Raw genomic sequence first — 10,807 nt, forward strand, 5'->3', positions numbered from 1 at the left:
ACTTTTTGTTTTTGTGGGTTCAGCAAACTTTATTGATGGTATTTAAGAGAATAGAGATCTGGAGGCCTCTCCCACTATTATGGAGGTCTGGGATGGAAACTGTGAGGGAGATGTTCAGTGTTAAGGGCTGAATTGGGACAGGAACTCCTCAGCAGCCCACGAACTCTCTTTTGATCTTGTGTTTCTTCAAGGATGGGTGGTCCAAGACTTCTTACTCCTTGGAGGCCATGTGGGTCATAAGGTTCACCATCATGTTGCTATAGTGTATTCATTGACATACCAGGAAATGAGCTTTACAAAGTTGTGGTCAAGAGAAATGCTAGTCCAGCATCAGAGGTGGAGGAGTGGGAGTCACTGTTAAAGTCACAGGAGACAACCTCAGTGTAGCCCAGGATGCTCTTTAGTGGGACTGTCCATGCCTGCTTCACCACCGTTTTGATGTTATCATAGTTGGCAGCCTTCTCCAGAAGGAATGTCAGATCCACAACAGGCATATTAGGAATAGGAACAGGGAAGGCCATGCCAGTGAGCTTCCCATTCAGCTCTGGGATGACCTTGCCCACAGCCTTGGCGCACCAGTGGACATAGGGATGATGTTCTGGGCAGCCCCATAGCAATCACACCACAGCTTTCCAGCAGGACCATCCACAATCTTCTAAGTTGCAGTGATGGCATGGACCATGGTCATGAGTCCTTCCACAATGCCAAAGTTGTCATGGATAACCTTGATCAGATGGTGCAGGAAGCATTGCTGACAATCTTACTTCTCATGATTCACATCTGTCACAAACATGTGGGCATCTGCAGAAGGGGCAGAGATGAGAACTCTTTAGGCCTCTCCCTTCAGTTGGGCCCCAACCTCCTCCATGGTGAAGATACTAGCAGATACCACAACCTACTCAGAGCCAGCATCACCCCATTTGATGTTAGCAGGATTTCACTCCTGGAAGATAGTGATGGACTTCCCATTCATGACAAGCTTCTCACTCTCCGTCTTAACTGTGCTGTTGAACTTGCCATGGATAGAGTCACACTGGAACATATAGACCATGTAGTTGAGGTCAGTGAAGGGGTAATTGATGGCAACAATCTTGATTTTACCAGATGAGCTGGCAGCCTTGGAAACCAGGCACCCAACATAGCCAAATGCATTCACTCTGACCCTCACCATCACGTCTAAGGGCCAAGGCCAGCACTGCTTGAAAAGATGAAGTTATCCCTGGAACTAGGAGGAACAGAGAGCCTTCAACGTATTTCTTGAGATTTAGTCTTTCAGTGAACCTGGAACTTATTGATTTGGCTACACCAAGCAGCCATTAAGCTTCAGAGATCCTCTTGACTCAGCTTCTTCAGTATTGGTAGTAAAGGGTGTGGTGGCTTGAATATGATTGGCCTAGAGAGTAGCACTACTAGGAGGTGTGGCCTTGTTTGAGGAAGTGTGTCATTGGAAGGGTAGGCTTTGAGACCCTCCTCCTCGTTACCTGATAACAGTCTACTCCTGGCTTCCTTTCAATGAAGACACAGAACTCTAAGTTCCTCTGGCACCATGATTACCATGCTCTTGCTTTGATGATCATGGACTAGACCTCTGAACCTGTAAGCAATCCCTAATTTAATGTTGTCCTTTGTAAGAGTTGCCTCGGTCATGGTATCTGTTTACAGCAGGAAAACCCTAATTGAGACAAGGGGCTTACTGGAATACATGGTGTTTTCACCTACATGCTGGGGATCTAACCCTAATTATAATTCCGGACCTTTTCAATCTTGGAAGAGAAAAATAAAGTTTGCAATTTAGATAGTCAATATCTACCCTTTCTTCCATTAGCCTCTGAAACTTTATTTCTAACTGAGGATAATCTGAAGAGGACACATTTGAGGTCTTACTACTTCATAATTCTCAAGCCAAGATGATTGTGCTCCTAAACTGTCATATGGTTCTGTCTGGAGACAATTTTGAGCATAACAATGGGAAACTGTCACTGGCATTAGTGGGTAGAGATCAGATCTGATTCTGAATATCCTAGTGTTATTTCTGAGATTCTCAAATTAATATAATGGTAAAAGACTAAGTTTATCCAATGATAAAAGCTCAATAGATTAAAAAGTGTTTCACATCATGTTACAAGAAGCAAAGAATAAAATGAATTAATTGTAGTAAAAGGAAAAAATGAGAAAGATCTGAGTCCTTGCCCACAACATCTCTCTGGAACAGACAGATAGATGACAGACAGACAGACAGGCACAAACATACGAGTATACAACACTGCTAGGTTTTACATGGACTCAAATCCTTAGGTGGGTCTGGAATGCCAGCAGCCTTGGAGGTGGCAGAAATTATTTTAGGATATTTTATAACCAGAGATAGTTTGTACCATGTTGGGATCTTGGGTGTGGAAGTGGGGAATGGGGAAACTTTGGAACTGTTAGTATTGAAATTATTAAAGACTATAGGGAGTTTTAATGTCAGACTAATTACATTTTGCATTATGAGCTGGCCATGTGCCTATGGGGCTGTGAGGTGGGATGCAACGGTTAAAATGAGAAATGTCTCCTATAGGCTCATGTATTTGAGCAATTCCCCTGTTGGTAGCACCATTTGGAGGGATTATGGAACCTTTAAGATGTGGAGTTGTTCTGGAAGAAATACCTCACTAAAAATGGGCTTTGAGAGTTTATGGCCTCATGCCAGCTCCAGTTTCCTCTCCACTTCCTGTTTGCTGTTGAGATGTGGTCCCTGAGGCTAGTCCCTCATCCTGTTTCTACCATGCGCTGCCATGCCAAGATGAGTTCTTATCCTTCTGAAAGCATAAACCGAAACACACTGCTTGATCTATAAGTTGCTCCTGATTGTGACATTTTATCACAGCAAGAAAAAAAATGACTAATGTATGCTCCACCCTATGACTGAAGACATGATGTAGGTAGGTAGTATTTCATTCACAAAAATAAACGTACTAAAGTGAGAAGGACTTCTTGATGTTGGAGATCAGGATAGAACATGTGTGTTTCTTGCCTTGTGAAGATTTACAACCAACCCCTGATATATCTGAGGAAAAACAGAATCCTCGAAAGGAAAATAAATGACTTGGTCAAAGAGTGACCATATACAGGATCTGAGCTTGGGAAGACCACAGCCTCTACATAATACTAGTCCTGACTCCCCCACTGACCTGCACAATCCAAATATGAGTTACTTTGGATCAGACGGTCTATTTAAAAAGTCTTGGAAGGGGAGGAAGTTGATCAGGGGCAGATATGAGAACCTGAAGGTCAACCCCAGCTGGCTCTTCTTGGAAGGAAAGTTTAGATTCACCCAGGGAGTTCTAGAACACTCAATGTTTTGTTTGCAGCCAGTACTAAGCAGGAGAGCGGAGAGGATGAAGGACTGGCCTTGATCTTCCTCTCTGAGAACTGATCCTCGCCTGCTCCACAGCTAACCTTCTTCTACTGAAAACTCTCATCAAGTCTTGACTTTACTCCAGATGTGGAACATGGGACTGAAAGGATGGAAGCTGAGGTGGGAAAAGATGTCACCACGTTCCATAGTGCTCCCCTAACTGTCCTGTAGTATCCTCACAATTCTCCTAAGCTGCTGGGTCTGGGTCCTTCACACTTCACATTAGGTAGTACTCCAGCTGACCCACCTCTCTGCATCCTTTTAGGAGCAGAGTGCAGAACAAATAGCAATGAAGTGAATTACTACAGAAGCCACCCGTGTGATCAAATCAGACAGACCAAAAACTCAAACACTTACCATTGTAACTTAGAAAAGTAAATGTCAGACACAACTGAACAAAAGACGTGGTGCTCAGAAAACTTTCCCTCTTTTGATGCATTGTAGCTGACTTAAGAGTCCCTGAGTCCCCAAAGTGTTAAATTCAAGAGAAATTGAACGAAGAGGACGAGGGTTAAGATAAACATCAGCTGCGACTTACTCCTCAACCACAGTTGAAGAGAGGCCTCCAAACATGTTTTTGTTCATTTTTCTCTTTGTATCTCCCCTATGTGAGAAACATGGCTCGCACAATTGGCGCCTATATTATCCCCTGGCCAATACTTTACCCCAGTTGCCTTAGCAACTGTCAATATTTGTCTGGTATGTCACAGCCCCAGTTGGCTGAAAGCTGGTTCAGCATTGGCTTTTGTGAAATTTAGGGAAGAGAGACACCTAGTGGCCATGCTCTGTTTCATTTTATTTTTACTAGAGACATTTTTTAATAATTTTAAAGTCTAATCCTCTTGTAATGATCAACAATCCACACAGTAAAAGGTAGGAAAATATGGAAGGGCATGAGTAAACACACTAACCTCTAAATAAATGCCTGACAGGAAATATTTTAGACTCTGTAGGCCATATGCTTTCTTTTGAAACTACTAAATTCTGCTGTTACCATGCAAAATCAGGGGTAGAACTCATGTCAACAAGCTAAGCTGAGTTCCAATAAATATTTATGTGTGTGCATGTGCACATATGTGTAGGTATGTGTGCACATGCATGCAGAATCCAGAGGACAATCATGAATGTTGTTCCTTGGCACTACCTTTAAGACTAGCCTTGTACTGACCGAGAAGGCTATTCTGACCACACTAGAGGGCCCCAGAGATCTACTTGTCCCCATCATCCCAGCACTGAAATTATAAGTATTATGCTCTCACAACTAACTCCTTTTTTAAAAGGGGGGAGAGGTTCTGGAGAATCAAAGTGAGGTTGCATGCTTGCTAGGGAAGCACTAAACCACCCGAGTCATCTTCCCAGCCAGCAAGTCTCAATCTACAGAAACAGGCAGCAGGCCAGATTCGTTCCACAAGCAATGGCCTCCAAACCTTGCAAAGGAAGTTTGAGCCTCTCTTCTTTCAACTTGCACATGCAATTGTGCCCTCTGTGCCCCCCACATTCAAGAGAGTTGGAGCCTCACTGTTGAAAGACACAATATCGACATTCTATTTGTAACATGCAACTATTGATCTTGTGCCAGGCACCATGCTAAGGACCACACTGTGACAATAACGCACTAAGTTACTGATATTGCAGCTCCTTGACCTCAAATATTAAAACCATTATGACATTGGAAAATGGGGTCACTGAGTCATAAGAATGCATCCCACAAAAATAATGAGTGGTCTTGTAAAATGAGATCTTGCTCTCTCGTGAATACTTGCCTCTCTGTGCATGACAGAACACAGAAAGGCAGGGATCTACAATCAGGAAGAAGGCCTTCACTAAATTCCACATCTGCCACAACTATGCCTTTGAACATGCTATCAGTCCATATAGGCTAGTTTTATGCCAAGTTGACACAAGCTGGAGTCATTTTGGAAGAGGAGACCTCCGTTGAAAAAATGTCGCCAGCTGACTGACCTGTGGGCAACCTGTGGTGCATTGTCTCAATGGAGGGCAGATATGCAACGGTCCAGTTCACAGTGTGTGTGGCGCCACCCCTGGTCTGGTGCTGCTGAGTGCTATGAGAAAGCAGGCTGAGAAATCCACATAGAGAAATCCAGTTAGCAGCACTCCTCCACGGCCTCTGTGTCAGTTCCTGCCTCCAAGTTTCTGGCCTGCTTGAGTTCCAGCCCTGACTTCCTTTGATGATGTACTGTGCTGTGAACTGTACACTGAAATAAAGTCTTTCCACCCCAAATTGTTTTGGGCTGTAGTGTTTTACCAAGGCAATAGAAACCTGAACTAAGACACAGACTTTGGTAAATACATGTTTCCAGTATTCCATAACAGTGCCCCAAACTAGGAGTCAGTTAGCTAATAAAAATACAAACTCTCATTTAACTCAAATAATAGTAAATGATACTATCAGAAATTTTTAAGGAGAATCGGTTTAAGGAATATTGAATTGAGGAAATGTTCTATTAGAATGATCACATAAGACAGAAAATCGGCAATTCCAGCACCAAGAAACCAAGAAAAGAAGGTCACCTGTTCAAGGTCAGCTTAGGATATGTATCAAGTTTATGATCACTTTGGAGTTAAATAGTGAGTACTCTGCCTCATAAAACCAGAGCCGGTGATGTAATTCAGTGACAGAGCATTTGCCTAGTGCACATAATGCCTGGAGTTCCATCCCCAGCTGTAAAGCTATCTATCTTTTATTCACCTGGCTTAATTGTTGTCTTCAAGACTTACTGCCTCCATCTGCTAACCTGGTCCTGGAAGCTTCTAGGTTCCATGCAATCTATCTAAGCCTAGAATGTTTTTAGCCTCTGAAAGTTGCTGCTGAATACATTTACCCTTTCTAGTGCTTTCTGAACTCTGGCTGACTGGTTCAACCCAGCTGTCCTGTCTCAAACTCCTCTCTAAGCTGACTGATTCAATCTGGCTTCTCTCAGCTTCTTACTGAATTGCTCTGCTTGGCCTCAAACTAACTCTGGCAATCGGTTCTAATCTTCTGCCTCCTCATTCTCTGGGTCACTCTGTCTTCACCTGAGTCTAGCTTGCTCTCCCTTCAACCTGTCTCTGTAAAACTCTCCCAGGAAAACTGGGAGTTCCTTTTCTCTCTCCACACTGCTCTCTTAAGTAGCTTCCCTTTCCTCTCTCCTCTCATGAGAATCAGGCATATCCTATTCTGTCAAATCTTTCTCTGACTCATCACTTTGTCTGCCACTCAATTAAACAGCACTTTCGAATGTGAAGACTTCCTTCTACAAACAAACTTTACCTTCATTGGAACTAAAGGTGTGTGCTAAGGCCTAGCCACACCATAACTAGAAACAGTTCTTTATTTTTTTTTTCCAGTAAATAGCACAATCCTGAGGTTCACAATGTGATCAAATATCTTGCAATATCTGGCCCTGAAAATAATTAAATAAGTAATATAAAGTACAGTTGTGATGTTATTTTAAGGTAGTAGTCACTATCCTTACTGTGAGGCTCCAAAATCTTGGACTCAATATGTATAGGCCAACTCTTTAACTCAAATTCTAAGTAACATCAGAGAGATAAATTTTAAAATATTCAAAATGTATACTGTCAATTTAAAAGCTGTCAAGTCAACCCAATATCTATAACCTCTTAATCATGTTGAGATCAATGTGAAAGTAATGACAATTATTCCTTTCTTGAGAGAAATTTCAAATATAAACCAAAGGTCTGCAGTCCTTCAAAATCTAAGCTTCTGTATCCAAGTCTGCTTGGCTTTATTCAGATCAATGTCTTATCTCAGTTCTGCACAAATTACTCCCTGGATCTAGCCCTGTGGTAACTCAAGGTCACTGGAGATTTCTTGTTTGGAGATAAAAATGAAGTGGCCTTTAACTCTATAGTCATAATTTCACTTCTTAGCCTCTAATTACACATGCACAAACATGGACATGCATACATCTGCATGTGTGTGAGTGTGTCACACACACACACACACACACACACACACACACACACTTTCCCTCATGTTGAGAATTCTCCAAAATAAACATTAATATACCTTCACAACATACTACTAGCTACTGACACTGTTTGAAATCTTGCTGGATTTGTTCCTATCTCACCCCGATTTCTCCAGAGTCAATACTTGTCCTGAAAATGACTTCAGATAAGCTTTTCATTCTCATTGTCAAACCGGCATGTGAATGCCAAAAGCTTGCTTCAACCTGGCTGCTTGGAAGAATCAGTGGTACTGGGCTCTGAACGGAGATAAAAAGAAGAGGTCAAATCCAGATCCTTTTAATTATTCATTCATTCATTCATTCATTCTCTCAACACTAATTGAGCATCGGCCATGGAGCTGATTGGTAAAAAGCAGGCTTTCAGGACCACTTCGACGGCATCCATCTTTAATTTCATTGCTGGGGGGTGGGGTGGGGCAGAGACAGGTAACTCTCTGTAAGTAGGAGGCCAGCCTAGTCTACATAGCAAATTCCAGGACAGCCAGGGCTATACCCTGTCTCAACAACAGTAGGGCTCAGAGTTAGTACTCCTGGGTGCAAGCAGCACCTGTCTCTGCCACCGTTCTCAGGTCACTTATTATGGTGTTTTAAATGAACATGGCCTCACAGGTTCCAGAGACCGGAACTATTAGGAGGTATGCTCTTGTTGGAGTAGGTATTGCTGTGATCACATAAAGAGAAAGGGGCATTACGATATGTTCTATGGGCGTGTGGGGGAAGGGCGTGCCTCAGCGGGCCCACACAGAGGCATCCCTCCCCCCTGAGAAACCTGCCACACGACTATATAGTATAGAATAGAGTTTATTTAGGGCATGGGGAGGGGAGTCAAGGGGGTAGTAGAGGCAGAGAAAGGGAGAGAAGAGAGAGGAGAGAGTAGAGGCCGACCATGGCCACGTGGAGAGAGGGATGAAAGGGAAGGGGGAAGGGAAGAGCCCAAGAGGGCAAGAGAGAACAAGAGAGCAAGGGAGCTAAGAGGCAAGAGAGAGGTGAGAGGCCAAGCAGCCCGCCTTATAGTGGGCCAGGCTAACCTGGCTGTTACTAGGTAACTGAGGCGGTGGAGTCCAGACAGAGTACCAACAAGTATGGCCTTTTTGGAGGCAGTGTGTACAGCAGTGGGGGGAGACTCTGAGGTTTCAAAAACTGGGTTTCAAATCCAGTGTCCCGCTCTGTCTCCCTGATGCCAACCCGTCTGGATGTAGAATGCTCAGCTGCCTCTCTGGCACCATGTCTGTCTGTGCGTCTCCATGCTTCCCGCCATGATGACAATGGGCTACAATCCTCTGATATATAAGTCAGCCCCAGTTAACTCCTTCCCTTTTCTCTTCGTAAGAGCGTCCTTGGTCATGATGTGTCTTCACAGCAAAAGCAACCCCAAGACGCTTCCTCACTTTGAGCAGCAGGTTACCTCCCTGTAAAGCCACCTTGAGCAGAGCCTACCTCAGGAAAATGATGTCAGACGCACATGAGAATGACGTCAGACGCACATGAGAATGACGTCAGACGCACATGAGATCGGCTATCAGAATACAGCAGCTCCGGGCAGGAAAGCTAAGGCACAGGCGGCACTGCAGCACCCCAGCAAGTGCACTCCACTCGGGATCACAGCAGGAACGACCACAGTTCTACTACAGTAAGAATCAGTCTGAGCAAGAGGCTTTCTACTCTAAACCATTTCACCTACTAGCATCACTGCATCTTGTCCTATTTAGTTCCCCTCCCCCCCCCCATGGGCCTCTTCTCTTTGCCTAAAGCACACTCTTTCTCCAAATTTTCTTTCTTTCTTTCTTTCTTTTTTGCATTTTATTTTATTTTATTTTTTTATTCGATATATTCTTTATTTACATTTCAAGTGACTTTCCCTTTCCTGGATCCCCCCCCCTCCCTGAAAGTCCCATAAGCCCTCTTCCCTCCCCCTGTTCCCCAATCCACCCCTTCCCACTTACCTGTTCTGGTATTCCCCTATACTGCTGCATTGAGCCTTTCCAGAACCAGGGGCCACTCCTTCCTTCTTCCTGGGCATCATTTGATATGTGAATTGTGTCTTGGGTATTCCATGCTTCTAGGCTAATATCCGTTTTTCAGGGAGTGCATACCATGAGTATTCTTTTGAGACTTGGTTACCTCACTTAGTATGATGTTCTCCAGTTCCATCCATTTGTCTAAGAATTTCATGAATTCGTTGTTTCTAATGGCTGAATAGTACTCCATTGTGTAGATATACCACATTTTCTGTATCCGTTCCTCTGTTGAGGGACACCTGGGTTCTTTCCAGCTCTGGCTATTATAAATAGGGCTGCTCAGAACATAGTGGAGCATGTGTCCTTATTACATGCTGGGGAATCCTCTGGGTATATGCCCAGGAGTGGTATAGCGGAGTCCTGTGTGTCATGCCCAGTTTTCTGAGGAACCGCCAGACTGATTTCCAGAGTGGTTGTACCAGCTTGCAACCCCACCAGCAGTGGAGGAGTGTTCCTCTTTCTCCACATCCTCGCCAGCACCTGTTTTCTCCTGAGTTTTTGATCTTAGCCATTCTGACTGGTGTGAGGTGAAATCTCAGGGTTGTTTTGATTTGCATTTCCCTGATTCCAAGTAAGGATGTTGAACATTTCATTAGGTGCTTCTCAGCCCTTCGATATTCCTCAGGTGAAAATTCTTTGTTTAGCTCTGTACCCCATTTTTTAAGATCTCCAAATTTTCAAATGGTTTAAATAAATATGCTTCTTTACTATTCTTACTTTTACAGGCAAAGTATACTTTGAGCGATTCTGCGTTCATCTCACTGTTTCCACTCTGGCACAAACATTTCTCATCTGAACTACTTCAAAAGCTTTCTAAATAACCTTCCCATTTTTCCTGTCTACACACATATATGTGTGTGCATTCCCTAATTCTCCCTCGGGAATAGCCGGGCCTTCTGTTTAACATAATCTAACAGTTCACTGTTATAAAAATCCAAGACCATTGAGATAAAGTGAGAAAGACAGTTAAATCCCTATTTATTTAAATCCTTCCTTCCTTTCCACAGTAACAGGACTATGCCAAGCTACAGATTCAGCTACAGATTCCCTTGAAGCTGCATGTGGCTAGTGTTCACTTCTCTGTTGCTGAATCACACTAAAAAATTGCTTTAATAATTAATTCTTATTTATAAAGTTAATTATGCAATTATCCTTAACTTATCATTGAACTGTTCATCTAACACATACCTATACACACTAAATAAAAGTTTAAAAAGTGGGTAACTTTGTCTGTGAGTCTGGAAAGAGATCTCAGTCTCTCAGTCACTGAAGTCCTGAGGTTAGGCCCCCAAGAACCCACATAAAAGATACAATAGAATGATTATATTTCTTGCACTGAAGTGGAGGGCAGAGACTCTGGGGCTAACTACCAAGACAGTTTAACCTACTTGGTGTTC

At 43.3% G+C, this 10,807-nt stretch overlaps 1 pseudogene; it reads right to left on the reverse strand.

The window, feature by feature from the left end:
* Window positions 1–293: 293 nt before the first annotated feature.
* Window positions 294–1,171, reverse strand: LOC127668117 (glyceraldehyde-3-phosphate dehydrogenase-like; annotated as a pseudogene).
* Between the last annotated feature and the right edge of the window lie 9,636 nt (window positions 1,172–10,807).

The sequence above is a fragment of the Apodemus sylvaticus genome, chromosome 17 (assembly GCF_947179515.1).
Source record: "Apodemus sylvaticus chromosome 17, mApoSyl1.1, whole genome shotgun sequence".
In the NCBI taxonomy this organism is placed as follows: Eukaryota; Metazoa; Chordata; class Mammalia; order Rodentia; family Muridae; genus Apodemus; species Apodemus sylvaticus.